The sequence below is a fragment of the Hipposideros armiger genome, unplaced genomic scaffold (assembly GCF_001890085.2).
Source record: "Hipposideros armiger isolate ML-2016 unplaced genomic scaffold, ASM189008v1 scaffold_1643, whole genome shotgun sequence".
NCBI classification, from domain to species: Eukaryota; Metazoa; Chordata; class Mammalia; order Chiroptera; family Hipposideridae; genus Hipposideros; species Hipposideros armiger.
Window position 1 is genome coordinate 26,179 of NW_017732993.1, and position 20,332 is coordinate 46,510.

Here is a 20,332-nt window from a genome sequence, read left to right on the forward strand (position 1 = left end):
CGCTTCCTTTATGGCTATACTATTCCTCATTAACCAGGCCCTGTTGTTAGCCAGTTATGTTGTTTCAAACTTTGACTAAGTATTTAAAGAGCTGTAAGAAAAGTCCCTGTAGCTACATCTCTGCTTACATTCATGGTCCTTTCCTTGTGATAAATTCTGGGACCTGGAATCGCTGTGTTAATGCTGTTGCCAAATAGCCTTCTAGAGAGCCTGACCCTGGTCATCCTCCCACACACACCTCCAGCCACAGATGAGATGCCTTTCAGAAATAGGAAATTTAATAAGTAAGTAATTTAAGGGGGGCCAGCTGAGTGGCTCATTTGGTTAAAAGTTGGCTTGGGAGTCCAAGCTCTGACCAGCAGGGCCACCTGTTCGAATCCCACATGAGCCAGTGATGCTGCGCCTTCTACAGCTAAGACTGTGAACAACAGCTCTACCGGGAGCTTGGCTGCTGTGAGCCACCATGAGCGGCCATCCAATGGCCAGCAACCGACAGCCTCAGCCGGGAAGAGCGCAATGATAGTAATATCAACATGAGCCAGTGAAGCGACGTCCTCCACAACTAGACTGAAGAACAAAAGGACAGCAACTTGTCTGTTCCCCTTCCCCAATTCCCCAATTAAAAAAAAAAAAGAAATTTAAGGGTGATCAGGAACTGTTGCTCCCCCAAATGAGTCTTCTCTCTCCTCTTCAGAATGTGGTTTAAAAAGGCTTTAGCAAGATTTTTCTGTTTTAATTCTACAGAGAAAATGATTTATGGCTCAAGAAATCCTCATAACCACTCATGAGTGAGGATGAGAGAGAGGACTTTCTGTACATGCATTCCATTCCTAATTTCCCATATGCTCGGTGTTTATTAAATTGAATCCTGGGTCTTCCCTAGAATTTTTGTCACCCAAGCAAATGCCTCTGAAGCCGGAGGAGAGGGTAAGAGTGTTCTTTCCAAGAGGCAGCACTGAAAATACACACCACACCACAAGTATATTTATACAGAGGTGCTGTGTCACCTGGGGCAAATTTCCTCCCCCTTCTGTGCCACGGTGCCAGCCACCTAACCTGAGGGGCTTGCTGCAGTGGAGCCATGGCAGCCCACCCAGAGGCTCTGCCACTTGTCTGAGATCCCTTCCTCATGCTGTGGCTTGTTCTCTTTTTGCTGCTTTTCGGATGGCTGGAATATGTGTGACGCCTGGGATGTCCTTGAGGCAGGCAGGCCAAAAGGGGAACTGGCAGCCCCTTCCCATCTGGATACCGTACAAGGCAGGCAGGATTGAGAGGCTGAATGTTTATCTCCCGCGCTCTGGACCTGCCTTATTTATAGCCCTGTTGGCAAGAACAGGCAACTGGCCGACAGCTGCACACACGGTTGGGGTAACCCAACAGAGTGGTTGGCCCCCGCAGCACTGCTGCTGTCCCCTATGATCAGGCTGGAGAGCAGAAGACAGGACAGGTAAGAGCCCAGTTTTGTCCCCTCTCTTCCCTCTCCTTTGCTGTCCATCCATCCCGGCTCAGACACTGGCTAAGCTTCCTGCCCTGGAAGGGAGCTGTCTGACACTGTGGACCCGCAGACCCCAGGAGAGACCCAGGTGGCACTGGCAGCTGCTCCCATGAGCAGAACAACTCCTGCGCTTGGACTGGGCTGCAGTAGAAGAGCAGAACGTACCCTCCCCAGGTGCCTGCAAGAACATAAAGAATGTGGGAGCGCCCTGATTCCTCTTCCCCTCTTGGAGTGGGAATCAGGAATTTATACTGAGGTTTCAACACCGGAAAGCTTTTTTTCAAAGGGGGCAGAAAAAGCAAAAAAATATATAACACAAACATTGGAGGGGAGGGAACCACAGTGCTCTTGCGTTTTTTTCGCCCTGAAAGGATTTCCAGATAGCCTGGGGTGAAAAGGCAAATTACTGATGAGTCTGATTACACTGGGAAAGTATGTTTATACAAGATGACTTGCTATGGCTGATGGTTCAAAAGTACAGATAGCTGTTGTGTGCTTTAAAAGGAAATGTTTTCCTAATTTCTAGAGCAGAACATACGCAAAATGCACAGTACTCAGTAATGCTCAGGCCACTGGCGTAATAATGTTAATACTGATAGAATGACATATATATGATCATAGGTATCATACATATAAACATCTGTTAGCCAGCCTCCATTGCAAGGCACTTTATCAAGTCCAATCTAAAAAGAAAAAGAAAAAAACAAACCCAAAACTGTCAGACGACAAATTTTTTTTTCCCATGAGGTCAAAAGATAGTCTTAACACTAGCATTATAGGTTAATGCTATTTTATTACATATTTGCTCTATATAGGTTTGTTGTTTTACTTGTTTCTTAAGGAACGTTGTTTAAATTTTGTTTTACTGCTAGATTTATAACAACAAGATGTGCTATAATAGTCTATTACATTTTAAGATCCATCCTATCTTACAAAGGTGTTTATATGGACTAGCTAACCAATCAACTCAAGTGATCACATTTTTGAGGTTTTTTTCTAATATCAAGAAAATATTTTAATGTGTGACTTCCAGGAAAAGTTGCCTATTTTTCCACAAAGCATTCTCTGACTGCTCACCCACCCTCTTGCCTGCCTTTGAGCACATTTTGCATTTTCAGATTTCATCACCCTGTTCAGTGCTCCAGAGTTCTCCATTGCTTACAGATCCTGGAAACCAGGCCACGCTGCACCTCTCTCTGCAGTCCTTAACAGCTCTTAACACAGCTACCTACACACTTTCTACTGGTCTCTAACGTATTTCATATGTACAATAGATGGCCAAGAAACACTGAGTTTAAATCATCCTCTTCCCACTGTTAAAAAAAAAAAAGTTCAACTGAATGAATGTTAAAGCTCTTACTGGTTTTATTCAGTAATTCATGAATTGGGCAGCATCCCATCTAGCAGACAGAAAAGGAGCTCCAAGGAGCTGTACAAAATGGAAGACTTTTATAAGCATAAGGGAGCAGGAACAAGAAAATTATACTATGCAAAACAGTGGTTGGTTATAGCCAGGTGATTGCCCTTTAGGGGATGGCAGTGTCTATCAGGCAGATTGCCTCACTAGTGTTGATCGGGTGATTCCTGATTGACTGGTTTGAGAGTCCACTTCTGGGAGAGCTAAAACTGTAATTAAGTCTCAGTTTGGTGATGTGAGTCTTAGCATAAGTGATTCCATTTGGGGCCTGTTGTCTTGTTTTCAACACCACCAAAGAAAGAGGTGAAATTATATTCATAGCATTTATATTTTCTTTTGTTTTTTTCTTACTATACAAACATATGTTCACCATAGAAAATACAGACCAGCGGAGACAAGGAAATGGAAAATGATGTGTAGTCTTACTACTCAAAGATAAACACTTAGCATTTTATTGTTTATCTTAACTATTTCTTGATTCTAAGAGGTTCTTGATTATAAGACCAACCATTAATTTAATACTAGCTTTAAAAGAGAGGGGGGAAAAAAATCCCCACTATTTTGCACACTGATGTATTTTAAGATGAATCTAAAAATAATAAATTATGGGGGAAATATAAATTATAATTAAGGAATGTATATATACACGATCAAGTTATTCAGGAACCTACTTTTTGTCCAATTTATAGTCAATTTACTTCCACTGTGTAGTCAAACTCAAATTCTTTGAAAATTGGTTATCTCTATATAACATTATGACTTCTTTCATTTAACCAGAATATGAAAATATTCATAATAGTTGGATAAATGGGAAGCAAAAAAGAGCATAAACTGACATTTAGATAAGTAATTTTTATCACAATATAACTACTAATTTCTACATTGTTAATGCTACCTACTGAACAGTGAATAAACTCAACTGTCTTGTGCCTTGATCTATATGCCACCCAAAACTTGTTTGACTGATTTTCTTCATTATCATTAATTTGTCAGCCTTTCATCACTTAGTTGCCAATATACCAAAATAAGGATGAAAAGTGGAAAAAAACTAATGTAAGTTCTGAGCACTTTGGTGTTTAACAAATGCATTTCATAAATATCATGAATTTTTTAAAGTGTAAGCTTATTAAAATAAAATCAATTTTAACTTTGAGGACAATTTTACAATTTGGGAGTTTGTTTGAATTTAAAAGATAAACTTATATAGAGAGAAGAGGAATAAAAATTCATTTTAATGGAAGGGTTTTGTTACAATTAGTAATGCTGAAAAGTTAAACTGAAGTAAAACCATATTAAGGTAACAAAATATAAAATATGCCCCGTGTGGTTTTATTAACAAGTCTGTGTAACTAAATTTTAAGGGGAAGGTGCAACAATTTCATTGTGGATTTTAATGAAAATCCTGGGACCTGTCTGATCACCCTGAAAGGGGTGGGGTATCTGAAAGGACAGTGGGGACCAACTATTTTCATGTTAAGTAAAGAGCTCTTTTGACTTAGGTGCAAGTCTATGCTGATAAATCTCAACTAATTTCAAAACGTCAGTCTGTGGATTAGCATGAACACAAAATAGAAAAATTCATGATGTTGATTACTCCTCTTCTCTCTAATTTATAGCCTTGGTAAGGAGATAAAATGGATAATATAAAGGCACAAAGGGTTATGTGACAACATATTATATCTAATAGCTAAAATGATGAACAGTGCACTTGCCCAAAGGAGGGTGTGGTTAAATTTATTGTGTTATAGCCATAGTATGGAGTATATACAACCATTGAAAAGTTTGCATAGAATTTTTAATTTTTTAAAGTCAGAATACAAAGCTATATTAATAATATATGATCCCAACTGTGTAATATATATGTGTATATGTATATATTTATAAATACTGGAGAAGTATAACCAAAATATATAAAATTATTGTTTCCAAGGGATGAGTGGTAGTAGTAATTTTATATTTTCTCTACATTTTAAATAGTTCACTAAATGTTCTACACTGAGACTAATCATGAAAGTTTTTTTATTGAAAAAATTGCATTCAAATATTAAGCATCCCAACTATTGTCACCAATTATAAAAACCATAAATAACCAACAAAAATTGCCAACCTCTTAAAAATAATAGCTAAAATTTATCGAACAATCACTGTATCCAGGAACTATGTATTAGCTCACTTAATGCTCAAACTACCCTATAAGTGCTATTTATTTTATTATTTTTTTTTAAGAAATAATAATATATTCTTTTTTTTTTAAAGATTTTTATTGGGGGAATTGGGGGATGGGAGCAGTGCTGGGGAATTGGGGGAAGGGGAACAGACAAGTTGCTGTCTTTTTGTTCTTCAGTCTAGTTGTGGAGGACGTTGCTTCACTGGCCCAAGTTGGCACCATCATTGCGCTCTTCCCGGGCAAGGCAGATCAGTCGTCGGCTTCTACACACGGTAGCCCATGGCAACCCACTGCCACAGGGGCTGCAGCCTACGCTGTCGCTGGCGACTCACAGCAGCCCAGCTCCAGGTCGAGCTGTTGTTCAGTATCTTAGCTGTAGAGGGCAGTGTCACTGGCCCTTATATGTGGGATCCGAACTAGGGCCCTCTGGAGTCCCAAGCCAGCTCTTAACCAACGTGCCACTTGGCCAGCCCTATTATTATTATTATTAATTATTATTATTATTATTATTATTATTATTATTCCTATTTTCAGATAAGGAAACAGATTTAGAACAGTAATATCCACTGCAGAAGCTGCAACCAAGTTAAAGATATGGCCTGGCTTCAAGGACTTTGTAATCTAGTTGACATTAGAATACCATAGAGCAATGTTAAAGCCATACGCAATGAAGTGTGGTTTGAATGGCAATCACATATGCTGTAGGAATGGTAGGTAATAATCCTATAGGAATATCACTTGGAATAAGAAGGGTATACTTGGAGTAAATTTTTCATGGAAAGCAATATGAAGCCTAAAGGAAGTTAGGAATTATAAAAGGAAAGCCGAGACTGGTGGGGAAGAATGTGAACAATATGGATGTGGAAATAAAAAGGATTTGTCCTGCCAAACGAAGGGTGCGTTTGCAGGTACAAGGAGATGTGCTAAATGTGCCTGTGTTGGAGAGGGATAGCAGTAACGACTCAGGGACTAGGCCACTTGACTTCTCTTTGTTCTCTTTGAGACATTTCTAAAAAGTCACATTTTGTAAGAGGAAATGAAGAGGTCTTTTGGCTTTCTAAACTGGAAAAACAAACAAAAAAACTAAAACCTTCCCTGTAAAGAATCTGAACTGAGACTAACTTGAATTCCAAATTTAAAATAAAATGAAACTCTAGGTTAGAGAGGTGGTAGGTGGGGTCGGAGTGCCCGCCCAGGGCACACTCCCATGGGATCCACACAACAGCTCTGTGAGGGCTGCTCTGGTTTCCTCCATCATATATGAGGAAGCCGAGGCGCTGAGAAGTAATGTGGCTCGGAGCCAGTAGGTGGAGGAGCTGGTCTTTGAACCCAGGCAGAGCAGTGCCAGGACTGACATGCATCCAACCAGAGACTGTTGGAAAAGTCTCCACTAAGGAGGGAGGGCCTCACCTTAAAAATGAGTGAGGGCTTTCAAACTTCTTGAATTCTTTCCTTTTCTTGTTTTAAACCTCCCTTTCTTTCCAGCCCCTTCTAGGGAGCGTGGGAAGGGTGTTCATCTCCTTGGCCACGCCCCTGACAGCTAGAGCAGTGCCTGGCACACAGCAGCTGCCTACAAATATTTGCTGAACTAAATTGTGGTGTTTAATTCAGGCATAAGAAGTGTTAGGATCCAAAGGAAGGAGCCAGAATTTTCCCCGGTTGCTACTACCGTTCCCTCTGCAGTACTGGCTCAGAAACAGGTCTGAAACGGGCTCCCTACACAGCACAAGGAGATAATTAACCATCATAATAATGTTTCTTAAATGGAATTTTTATTGGGTAATAATGTTTGATGATAATGTATCTCTAAGGAGGAAATTATCTGCCTCTGAAGTTTTCATTTACCACAGTGCGTGTGAGTATGTGGGGTGAGGGATGTGAGAGTGTAAGTGCGCGCGCGCGCGTGTGTGTGTGTGTGTGTGTGTGTGTGTGTGTGTGTGTGTGTGTGCGCATGCTGGGGAAGGGAAAGAGGTTGGAGATGCTGAATAAATTCTGAATGCTGTAAGCTTCCTTTTTCAAAAACTCTTCAACTTTGTTCAGAATCTCTTTATTTATTAGGAAACAACATTTTGCTTCCTTTAAATTTAATTTAGTAAACAAACAAACCAGGTGAGAGAGCATAGCCTCCTTATTTCAAAACCCCAACTTTAATTATACTGAATTATGGACCAAATGTTATGCTCTTCCAATCTCTAAATCAAAAGACAGAGATCAACAAGATTTCAAACCAATCAGGTTCAGTGAAAAAATAATAACGTGTATGTGACATAAAGAAAGTGAGGAGATTTTGAAAGTGCATGAGACAAACTCCTTTTAAGCACCTGTCTCTTCTCCTACAAATTGAAAATGCAAAAATCCTATGAACAGGTGCAAATTTGTTGGCACTCAAATTAACCAGCATGGGCAACCATCCAAGCGAGGGAAGACGTAGTTGAGACCACAATTCCATGTCTAAAATACTCTTAGATGGAAAAACCCTGAGGGCAGAGTGAGGATCTTCTAACTAAAACAGAGTTCTCAACATGTCAGAAAGTTTGGAAATGCATAGTGGCAAGTTCAACATCATTTCAACAATGAAATTTGGCTAGAAGAATCGATAGGCCCTTCAGCCACCATTATTAGGCAGCAGCAGTAGCAAATCTTCCAGTCTGGCTGGGATTATCTCTGGCAGGATCCTGGCACCCTGCCCTGAACTGCTTCTACTTTTGTATACAGTGCTTCACTGTTTCCTGGGAAGTGACTGCAAACCTCTGCCAGCCTCAGGCAGCAGCAGCTAGGCAACTCCAGAGGCCAATGTGAGCTCAGCTGAACCATGAGTCTCTTTTTAAAATTTGTTATTATATTTGTAACTTAAATTAGATAGTGTCTCTCTCTCCTGCTCAGAACTCTCCAATGGCTTCCAATTCAAAATACAATCCTGATGCTACATAACCTACAGAGCCTTACGTGATCGAGTTCCCTGGAATCTGGCCTCATCTCTCCATCTAGGATGCTTCAGTCACAGTGCCTTTCCCTAACTATGCCAAGCACTGCCCTGCCCCAGGGCCTTTGCACTTGCTGGTGCCAATATCAGTCAGGCATTCCTCCAAGAAAATCACACACCTTCCTCCTTCATTCAACACCACACCTGAGAGCCACCACTGAACATTCCATAGAAAATTACACTCTCTAGCTCCTTACTCTGATTTACTCCTTACCCTATTCAATGCACTTACATCTCACATATATGCACACCCACAGTTATATACATGTTAGTGTTTGTCTCTCCCCCAATAACACATGAGCTCCAATTAAAGCAGAGACCCCCTGTTTTGTTCACTGAGGTGCTCCCAGGACCTACAACAGTGAGTGGCACATAGTAGGTCCTAATAAGTGCTTGTTGAAAAATGAGGGCTCAAATTCTTAGAAACTTTTTCACTGTAATTCATATATCATCATCCATCACAAAGGGCTCTTATCAGGGTCCAAGTCTAATGCTCCCTTGTCCACAACTTAAACCTAATTTCAAACCTTTCACTACACTTGCATTTTGTTAAGGGAGAAAAGTGGGAGCTGGGAGTCAGGCTGGCTGGATTCAGGTCATAGCTCTGCCACTTACAACGTGCCCAGGTGAGATATCAGTTTCCCAGAACCTCATCTTTTTTTTTTTAAAGATTTTTATGGGAATTCGGGGACGGGAGCAGCGCTGGGGAATTAGGGAAGGGGAACAGACAAGTTGCTGTCCTTTTGTTCTTCAGTCTAGTTGTGGAGGATGTTGCTTCACAGGCCCAAGTTGGCACCATCATTGCGCTCTTCCTGGGCGAGGCAGATCAGTCACCAGCTTCTGGACGGCCACTCACTGCGGCTGCTGGCCGCTCACGCTGGTTGCTGGCTATATACGGTAGCCCATGGCAACCCACTGCCACAGGGGCTGCAGCCTACGCCGTCGCCAGCGACTCACAGCAGCCCAGCTCCAGGTTGAGCTGTTGTTTCAGCATCTTAGCTGTGGAGGGCAGTGTCACTGGCCCTCATATGTGGGATCCGAACCAGGGCCCTCTGGCGTCCCAAGCCAGTTCTTAACCATCACGCCACTCGGCCGGCCCCAGAACCTCATCTTTAAAGTGGGAATAATAACTCTTAAGTCACTTGTAAGAATTCAACAAGTCAATAATAATAATAATAATAATAATAATAATAATAACTGCTACTGTGTATTTGCCTTGCTTTGTGTTATCCCGTCTTCAGCTTACAGATGAGGTAACAAAAATCCAGAAAAGTGTCTTAACTAAGGAGATACAGTTGCCATATTAATTTTCTATTGCTGCTGTAACAAATTACCCCAACCTGTTGTCTGAGAGGGACACAAATTTGCTATCTTACAGTTCTGAAGGTCAGAAGTCTGAAATGAGTGTCACTGAGCTAAAGTCATGGTGTGGGCAGGGCTGGTTCTTTCTGGAGGCTCCACAGAAGAATCTGCTTCTGGCCTTTTCCAGCTTCTAGACCCCGCCTGCATTCTTTGGCTCATGGCCCCTTCTTCTACCTTCAAAGCCAAAGCTTAACACCTTCACATCTCTCTGATTCTTACTTCTTCCTCCTCTTTTCCATATAAGAACCCTTGTGATTACACGGGGCCCATCCGGATAATCCAGGTTAATGTCCCTGTATCAGGAGCCTTAGTTTCACCACATCTGCAAAGTCCTTCCACAAATTCTGGAGATGAGGATATGAAGAGCTTTGGGAAGCCACGATTCTGCCTCCCAGTTAGTAAGAGGCAGTTCTGGGATTTGCCCAGCTCTAATCTCTCCTGCCCCCTGCCCTACTGTAGTACACAGTACAGCCTTTGGTGTTCAGTAGATATTTTCCCCTTGGTTGTAATGAAGGGAAGATGGAAAGCTTGGATGCCAAATCCAGATTTTGTATGACAGTAAACAGGACAGTTCATCCCCTTGTTCCCTGCTCGCCTGCAGTATATAGGATTCCAAAGAGTCACACTTAATTCTAAAAGTCCTTTTACCTTATTCAGACACGTTTAAAATAATCAGTCTCTCTTCATCCTCACACATAGTATTGGCTGTCAAGAAACCACAGTCATTCCGTAGAAGTAGGCTGCAAAGTGGAAATGATAGCCCTGTTAGGAGACAGGCCATGCTGCTGGGGAGGGGGCAGGAGGTGCCCAGGAGAGTCCTGGAACCAGGATGCCCCATGATAAGATGCAGGTGAGAAAGAGCCCATTAACACCTGAGAGACAGCAGGACAGGCAGGGTGGCCTAGCTCAGGTGCTCCAATGAGGCACACAAGGTCCAGCAGCACAGGTGGCTGGGGACACAGGGCTGGGGAAACGTGAGCAAGTGGCGGAGTAGCCTGAGCACCATGAGCAAAGTGCTGGCAGTGAGGCCTCCTGCCAGTCACAGGAAATGGTGATCTGCAGGCCTCAGACTCACGCTGGCGGCCCATGATGATTCCAAGCTCTCAGGGGCTGGAAAGAGCCCCAAGCCAGTCCCAAGGCCCAGTGAACTGGACAGTTCAGGACAGAGTTCTGACCCACGAGAGAGGCAGGAAGCCATATAGATGCCTTATGTGGGTCCAGGAGAGGTGGGATTGGGGGGGAGACCAGAATTTGGGGATGGACTGCAATTTGGGGGAGATGCCCACAGCTCAGCGAGGCCTCTGACTCCCAAATCTGTAGTGTTTGAACAGTGTGGCATTGAACTATGTCAGACCTCACCTTGACTGGCACCAAGCTCCCCTAAATATATATACTGGGTTGTCGGAAAAGTCATGAAGCATTTTTGCAACAAAAAACATAGAAAAAATACGTCATGACTTTTCCAACAACCCAATACATGTATCCTCCCCAACTTGGTGGGGGCCACGGGGGTAGAAAGAATCTGTAGGGCTCCATCCCTCCAGGTGGGAGGGATTGAAGGAAGTCTTAAGCAGGCGACAGGAACATGGCGTGACCATGAGTTTTAGGGCCAGGTAACCAGTTGCATTATTCCAGCCCTTCCCTTAATGTGTACCTCAGAAGGTATAAATTAGTGAATAAACACATGGACTCTATGTTTTTGTGGCAAAGCAAAGCAACAGTAATGACAAAAATACAGATTGTGTGCCATAGACATACTTTCCTTAATTATCCATATTTAGGGTGACCATTCAAACTGGGGCATTTTGAGAGGGGAAGAGAATGCTTTTAATAAGTATGCCAGGGCAGTAGGTAGATAATGGGCAGGTCCTCAGCACCCCACCTGGGGGAGGGTCCAGTCTCTGGGCCCCAAGCCTTGGTTACATGTACCAAGGCTGTTTTGGCTGGGAACATAAACATTTAGAGGGATTATTCAACACCCATATGTTTCCTGTCACCTCATGCATTTTTATTCCTTTCACAAGGAAGATAAGAAACCCTGAAGTACAGTTTCTTATCATGTACATCTAGGATGTGACCCCCTTACACTGGCCACTGTGTAAAAATCACTGAATTTGAGAGTTTCAAGTCCCCACCTTGTAGCTTGGTTTTCCTTTGTGACATTTTCCTAAATTGAGGTGACTTTTTCTCTGTTGTCAGTCCACAAATTCACGAGGAAACCGTGATGAGTTCACTAGTTCTCCCTTCCCGGAGTCTGCCCTAAATGCAAGTTTTTCAAACTAGGGGTCCTAGTTTCATAGCTCTGAGTGAGCCATGAAATCCATTTAGTGGATTGAGACCTGCATTTTTGAACAATAAAATGAAATAAATTAGGATAGGGAAAAAAAAGAATAAAATACGTCTCACACAGTAATAATATGAATTATTTCATGACAATATTTTCCCAGTACTATACGTAGGGCTGTGTGTAAAAGTGTCTCCCCCTCTACTCCCCATTGTGGGCTGTTGTCAGGGGAGACCCGCTGCTGTAACCCACACCTGCCTGGTTCTCTTTCCCTTTCTCCCTCCCTCACTGCCATGCGCTCAGATACCCTTCTCTCTCTGCAGATGGTCTAGTTTGATCCTTTAGGCTGGAGCAAGTGACATGGTTTCCTACTTGATCAGTTCTATAAACATGCATATTCATGGAAAATGGAAAAGAAACAACAAAAACTTGTGTCCTTCACCAAAGAGTGAATAGGTACTGTGAGCAGAGACCTCTGGGAAACTTAAACGCAACCTGGCTAATTACCAGAGACGCCGCAGTCTTCTGCATATCTGACACCCAAGCCCTATTTGTGCCTAAGTGTGGAAGTGCGGACTGTCTGTGCGCATTTGTTCTATCACCTCCCTTCTGCGCCACCACATAGGTAAAGCATATCACAGCCTGAGGGCCTGGCCCCTTCCACATTGTGCTGGGGTATCTGCGGCAGCACCAGCCTTCCAGGCTCTTCCTGTAATTTGCAAAAGGGCTGGGGGTGGTTACCCCCACGTCGGAGGCTGCCTTTCATGACTTCTGGCTAGGGGAAGGGAGAAGAGGGGACCCCGATGCAGAGCAGAAGGGAGCGACCCTAGGCAGGATGTCTGGAAGGAGAGATAAAGCAAAGGTATTTTAATAGACACGCTGTTTCCATTCTGTACCATGTGTTTTTCATTCTGGTTTTGGTTACTTTTGATTTGAATTGTGGAGCTCTGTTTCTTGGCTAACTTAGATGCAATTGCTTTTCTACATCAAAAATGCATACCGACTTTTTTGGGTGGAGCTGGGACTGATGGAAACGGGTTAAGACAGAGAGCACAGTGCCTTGCTGGAGGCTGGGTGTTTTCCTCTTCCCTCCTCCTTACGGGACTAGAGAACCTATGCTTCCAGAGCCCAGAGCATGTGGACAAATACAGATGGCAAAACACTGTGTCCTCTATGGACAGACAGCCCCGATGATGACATGATGTGGCCATTATACTGTCAAAGAGGAAGCAAACACGTTTTAACCACACAGGCGCGACATAAAGATAAACAGTCTTCCTGCCCCAGCAATGTGGCCTACTCATCCGAGTGCTCAGGGAAGTACTTCCTCTCTTTGTACCGCAGTCTCCTCTCCTCTAAATGCAGGTAGTTATATTTGTAAAGAGTTATTGTTTATGAAATGTGCGTTTAAAATCTTATAGTGGCTTCCAAGTAATTGAAAATCGGGCTACAATTTCCAGTCATTCAAAAAGCTGTCTCTTGCCTTTGCTGGTGCCGCTGGTCCCAGCACAGACTACCTCCTTCTGTGGTCAAATGCAGAAGAACTCTCATTCTTCTGGGGGCAGAGATCAGAGAGGGGACGGGAAGACACTCCCCAGGGACTTGACGCTTGTCATCACTGCCTGAGCCAGGACCATTGCAAACACCGTCAACTTATCCCCAACTCTGGTCAGCTACAAGCAGATTCTGCTGGTTTCCATGCCATCCACTCTGCAGGAAAAGACAAGACACAGGGTTGAAAGTGCGTGCTCTGACATGTTGGCTGAAGCTTTTATTCTGGTGTTGTAGTTATTTGAGAGATGCAGTGTCTACTAAGTGAAAAACATCCAAATGAAAAGCAGTCATTCTGCAATGATTTTGGTATCTTGTCCAACGCCACCCATAGTCTACATGATCCAGACCATTGCTTTCTCAATCAGGCGATCAAATGAAAAGGACACAAAGATCAACCTAAAGATAGAATTTGGTGGCAGTATTAAACTACAGACAGTATTTCATTGAGATTTCTTTCATCTGGGTCATTTTGTTGTCAAACTCACATTTGTCGGAACAAAAATAAATCGGCAGAAAATGTATTGTAATAGTTCTGATGTTTTTAAGTAGCTTGTGGTTTGGTGTGTAGATCGTGTCTAATCTATAGTTATAATCCCATAATAAAAAAGTAAATCAGGGCCGGCCAAGTGGCTCAGTTGGTTAAGAGCTCTCTCAAGAGTGCGAGCTCTGAGCAACAGCGGTTCAATTCCCAGCCCAAACTGAGCTACTGCTGACCTGCCAACAGGTGGCAGGATGGCTCAGCTAAATAAAAAAAAAAAAGTAAATCAAATGATGAGGAAACTTAAATCAAAAAAAGTTTGTCATTTTTTTGTGACCCATTGTTCCCATCACAATTATGCTTCCTCAGTAGCTTTATCTTATCACAGAAGCACCAACCATCCTTTTCCACTGGGCCCTGGAAACTGCCATGGACATGTCCATACAAGCCATTTACCTCCACACCCATCGTGCCACCAATTTGGGAATGCATGGAATTAGAGTTCACAAGGCTCCTTGTTATTTTCTCCAATGACATCAGTATCTTAAAAACACAAAGCAAAAAAACAAATGAGTTACACACATGAGCAAGCCAACACATCCTCAAGCCCAAACAGCTGTTTCTTACTATTATTTTTCCTTTCTGACCATGCAGCCTGGATGACTGCTGGGCAAGCATCTAGTGGAGTGGGCCCCAGTGCACTCAGTGTGGGAGGGCCCGCCCATGTGTGGGGCAGAGCAGTCCTCACTGCCAATCTTCCATGGGGGATGTCCTACGGGCTGACCTGGCACTCAGCTACAGGACCCCAAGAGAGACAAGACGCTGATGGGAACAAAAAAGACTTAACTTTCGACCCTGGTCTAAATATAAAAATAGTGTGATGAGGAAATACGGTAGTTTGCCTTTTCTATTAAATCAAAGAAACAGATAAATCTGGGCACTAGATCTCAGAAGGCTGAGTCCCTAAAGACAGGGGTTGTGACTTCTGAGGCCAGTGCAGAACGTGCCTCCCATATGGTATGCAGGCCCTGATTTAACAGCGTCATATCAACATAATGAGGGCAGATAGGTACGTCTTGCTGCCCAGAGAATGAGTTTAGGTTCTGACCTCAGGCACTGGGCTTTCTGTAGAGCAGTTGTGAATATTGTCACCCAACACCCAGCATCCGGGACCAGCATTCAGATCGCTGGCCTCCTCTCCATAAACCCTGGCCCATAGCCTCAAGCAGATCAGGACACGCCACAAAGCCCCAGATCACTAGCACCCAATCAAGGTTACTAGGACTCTGTGCAGGACAGTCCATGTGGAGCCAGCCATCCTCCCAGGCCGGTGACAAGCTGGTGAGTATGGGACAGGGGCTATTTCATTTTATTAACACACAAGGGCCTTGTTTATCGAGGAGACCCAGACCACATGAAGTCTCACCAGAATCTACATCTCTCCCAAGAGTCTGATCTATGCACCACACAGGGTCACTGGGCCACCACTGGCCACGCACAACTCCAAGGACCACATTCCGCGGCTGGGTGGCTCGGCAGTGCTGGTAGAAACATTCTTTCTCCTTTTCTCCCAAGCCTCACCCTTCCAGTTCCTCCTCAGCCATCCCTCTTCTTGCTCACATCCGTCAGATTCTTCCTTGTGTTACCATTAGTTTTGAGTAATTTGCTCCTATTATTAGTAGAGGTGTTACGGGGTAAATTGTCTCCCCAAAATAAATATGTTGAAGTCTTAACCCCATGTACGTCAGAATGTGACCTTATCTGACAATAGATTTGTTGCAGATATAATTAGTTAAGTTAGGGTGGCCCTAATGTAATACTACCAGTGTCTCTATAAAAAAGGGAATATTTGGACAGGCACACACACACTGGGAGAACTTCAGAGACCAAGGTGATGTGTCTACAAGCCAAGGAATGCCAAAAACTTCCAGCAAACTACCAGGAGCTGGAGGAGAGGCCTGGAAACGACTCTCCCTCAGAGCCCTCAGGAGGAACCAACCCTGCCAATGCTGTGATCTTGAATTTCCAGCCTCCAGGACTGTGCGATGATAAGTGTCTGTTGTTTAAGCCCCGAGTCGGTGGTACTTTGTTACAGCAGTGCCAGCTGACTAAGACAAGTGGCATCCAGTGGCATCTCTCTCAGAAGATGAGGGATTCTGCTCTTGAAACCTTGGCCAGTGCACCCCTACCACCCTCCACTGGACACTCTTCTGAGTTTGTGTGTGTGTCCAGTGAGGCTGGACTCCATCTACAGATCCATGTGGTGACTGTTCTGAAGTGTGAGTACAGGAAAACCTACTTTACAGACAGACAGATATTAAATAGAAGAATGAAGTTCCCATATACATCTACACCAAGGAGCTATATGTGCAAATGTACTTAGTAGAGAGACAAGTCCTAAAGAACAGAACACTGTATGTCTGCACAAGCCTTACCCACCATCGCATCCACAAAAAAGGAAAGTGTGGAACTGAAGCTGCTTGTTGGACCATCTTAACCAAAGCAGGTGGAGAATGGTACCTGGTTTTATGCACCCAATTTTTTCGATACCTGCAACTCTGACTGCCGACTCTTGAGATCAGGTTGCTCTTTTGGTTCTTGTTGGTGGCATTTAGTCCTACAGGATTCTAGGACTTATTTCCAGTAGGAAGAATAAGTGCTTTGTGTTGGAAGGAGTACATCCCTTCAGTTCAGGCAGTTTGCTCTGGTGCTCACCTGTCTGGCTACCGTGCCTTTCAAACGAGAAGGCCAAGGATTCAAGACAGTCACCTCGATCAACCCAGCACCGTCTGCCTGATGGACCTTCGCGGCCTTCCGTAGCCATACGCAGAGTCCACTCTGAGAGCAGAGAGGAGACACGAGCTATACGTACCGCATATAAATCCCCATGATTGAAATGATTCCATCCCCACCTCCATTACAAAACATAATGACTTCCCAACACATAGTGATCTAATTCAGTGGATCTCAGTGCATGGTCCCTGCATGCCTGAGGCCCTTTCAAAGGGTTTGCAAGGTCAAAACTATTTTCTTCATAACAGTAAGATGTTGTTAGCCTTGTTCACTCTGTTGATATTTATACTGGGCACAAAAGCAGTGGTGGAAAACTCCTGTGCCTTTAGCACGAATCAAGGTTCTGCCTCCTGGGGCCAGGAGGAAAAGTTCACCTCTGCCCTCTGAGGGTCCCCAGCTGAGCCTGAGAATTAAATTGACATAAAACAGATGAACAGGAAAAAAGCTTTTACATGTATATGGGAGCCTCCAGGGGAAAATGAAGACCCAGCGGAGAGGCTGGGCCTAAACGTTCATATGACAGGTTGAACAAAAAGAGGCAACTGTGGAAAAGCAACAAAAATATATGGGAAGGTCAAAGGAATATAAGGGTCATTTTATCAGAGTTTACTTATACAGATTTTTCTCAGCTTCAACTCCCTGTCGCTGGTGATGAGAATGTCTCTTTCCTCCTGGTACAGGGAGGGAGGACATCTTTCACTTCAGAGTTTCATCTCCTGGTTCCAGAAGGAAAGGGAAGGCCAGAAGGCTCTCCACATACTCGCCGTTTTTCAAGTGCCTTTAACTCAAAATAATTCTTATGCCAAAGTGGCATATTCTCAGTGGCGTATTCTGCCACCCTTTACTCCAAGTAATATTGGTGGTCATCACATTCTTCACCACTGAGCTCTATTAGTAGGGGGAAAAAAAAAAGAAGAAGTCCAGTATTACTTCAGAATGACCTTGATGAAACAGTAAGAATTATAAATCTGATTAAATCTGGAACTTTGAGCACATCTTTTCAATATTCTGAGTGACCAAAGGGAATGCATATAGCACTTCTCCTCGGGTCAAAGGACTATGGTTGTCTTGGAGGAAAAGCAGGTGTGCAATTATTCAGTTGTGAGTTGAACAAATGCTTTTCCATTTTTACTCAAAAGGATGAATAACAGACATGCTATAGGTGTTTAGCTTTTGGTAGCAGACATTTTCTCAAAAATGAGCAGAGTAGGTAAACCTGTCATTGCAAGGAAAACAACTGACAGTGTTTGTTTTCAAAGATAAAATTTGAACTTTCAGATAAAAATCAGCATTTGGAAAACTTAGATCTACCAGCATGAGCTTGGCAGCTTCCCAAAACAAAAAGGCTTTTGTGATGAGGTACATGGTGAGCTCAATGAATGTGCTTTGTTGACATTGGATAATGAAAGTCAACATTTGGAGTGGACAATCAACATAACCAATATCTTCTAAATATTACCAAAAAATGTAGGTAGAAGATCCATTTAAAGTTCAAGATAGACCAAATGGGTTTCAATGGAACAGAATATGAAAAGTTTATTGATGTGGTTTCAAATGCCACATTGAAACCAGTCTTTAAGAAACTATCACTTTGGTGTTGATATATCTCAATATATCAACAATTATCTGACATGACCATGAAAATACTCCTGTTTTTTCCAAGTGCATCATCTGTGAGAGGGTACATTTCCTTCATATACTTCAACCAAAACCATGTATCTCAACAGACATAGCTTACAAACAGATATGACAATGCAGCTATCCAGTTGTCTCCTATTCAGCCATATAGTAAAGAGATTTGTAAAAATGTAAAACAATGCCACTCTTCTTTGTTTGGTTGCTTAAAATATAATCATTTTTCATGAAAAAAATGTTAACATGTAATGGGTTTATCATTGTTATTTTTAAATGAATTACACTTTCAGTTTGTCAGTTTTAAATTTGAATACATAAAAATCAATAGACATAACTCACATAATATAAAAAGCCCTTTGGGATCCTGAATAATATTAAAGAGAGTGAAGGGGTTCTGAGAATAAAATATAAAATACTGAATCATAGATGTATCTTTTGGCTTAAATAATCTAGGTGATTGCGTTATCATTCAATTCGAATGACCCCCTGCTTGGAGGTCAGGCCACCGAGAAATCCTTCTGCGAAGTGAATGACTCTCTTGTGCTTTTAAGGAATTTGCTTTGGTTACTATTCTTTTTTAGTTTTATTTATTTATTTATTTTTGGTTCTATGTTAAGAAAAGCTTTTCACTGGTCTCACGTTACCAACACATGCTAATGTGGTTTTCATAGACACCTTTTATGTTCTTGCAAATTGTCACGGATTATCCCACTGCCTATTGTGAAGTCCCTTTCCAACTCTGTTTAAAAGCATTATTGAAATTTATTATTTGAAGACATTATTTAAACTGTCTTTGCTGTGATAAGAGATGCCAACTTTTAATTTAATTTTTTCATTATATTTACTAGATAATCAATGCACATGGTAGAAGGTACAAAAGTAGCTCTTCCCTCAACCTCCAGTCTCTCAGTTCTCCTCCCCGGAGGCAACTATGATGGTCAACTCCTTGTGCACCCCCCCAGAGATGTTCTAGACATATCTAATGGACATGCATCCTCTTCTCACACACAGATGGCAGCAGACTCTCCACAAAGACTTGCACCTTGCTCTTTTCACTAACACTCTTAGAGATTATTCTACACACATACTCGTATGTTCCATATATACTGATTCTGCCTCACTATTCACAGGTATGTAGTATTCCCTAGTAAGGATGAGTGCTTTATTTGACTGTCCCCTACTTATCAACATTTAGATGGTCTCTCATAATCAACACTTTAATACCTTTGTATGTTTGTGTTTGTGTACAACAAATATATACAAGTAGAACCTTCTGAATCACAGGGTCTGTAATATGACACCCTTTAAACTACAGTTGTATTGCAGAAAACGATGTCATAGCCTACTGTGCAGTTGCTGAGAAACCAAATGGGAAGCAGCACTTTGCTTAGTGGCTAACTGCTGGGATAGCTCCAGAAAGCGGTGGTGTTTTCCTTTTCTTTAAAAAGAGAATGGAAAGAAAAAAAAAAAACAGAGAGTGGAAAGTTTCCTTCTTCTGACTAGAAAAGAAAGTTATGCTTCTTGATCTTGGAAAATTTCTGTTCATTTTTGTCAGGAAAGTGAAGCAATAGAGAAGGGGGAGAGAGAGAGAGAGAGAGAGAGAGAGAGAGAGCGAGCCTGGAGAGAAAAGGGAGGATATGGAAAGGCTTTGCCTTTCTCCTTTCAGAGTTTATTTCTTGTGCTAGTTGAGGAGAAACTATAAGGAGAGGTAGTGAGTGTTTGGAAACTGGTGACAGTCAAATGACTTGCTCAGGAGGCAGCATGCTGGAAGGGAAAAGACCAATCAGCCAGGTTGGGAGTCAAAGGCTTTCCTGATTTGAATCCCATCTATACCATTAACTCTGACTTTAAGCCGTTACTCTAGGCTGCATTTCCTTATCAGTGAAACCTCCCTTTGTTTCTTCCCTTCATTCCCACCAGGCTTCTTATACTACTATCTTTATTTGCCCTTGACTTTGACCTACTGAAATTTGGTTTCTGTCCCTCTCATTCCATTGAAACATATTTCAGTCATCACCACAACTTCTGTGTTGTCACAGCTAGGGGACTCCTAACAGCCCCTAGCTTATTAAACACTATTGGCCACTAGTCCTTAAAATACTTTAGTCATTGGTGTCCTCGCCCTCTCTCCTGGTTCCCTCATTCCTGATTGAGACTCCCTTCT

The 20,332-nt window shown here is 42.7% G+C and overlaps 1 protein-coding gene across 2 annotated transcripts in view; it reads left to right on the top strand.

Moving 5' to 3' along the window:
• Positions 1–1,297: 1,297 nt before the first annotated feature.
• Positions 1,298–20,332, top strand: part of FHL2 (four and a half LIM domains 2) — a 72,804-nt gene continuing 53,769 nt past the window's right edge. The window contains exon 1 of one of the 2 annotated variants that reach the window (XM_019634414.1): positions 1,298–1,447. The gene's annotated coding sequence lies outside the window, so the exon portion shown is untranslated. The remainder of the gene's footprint in view (positions 1,448–20,332) is intronic. The other variant, XM_019634415.1, reaches the window with a different exon arrangement.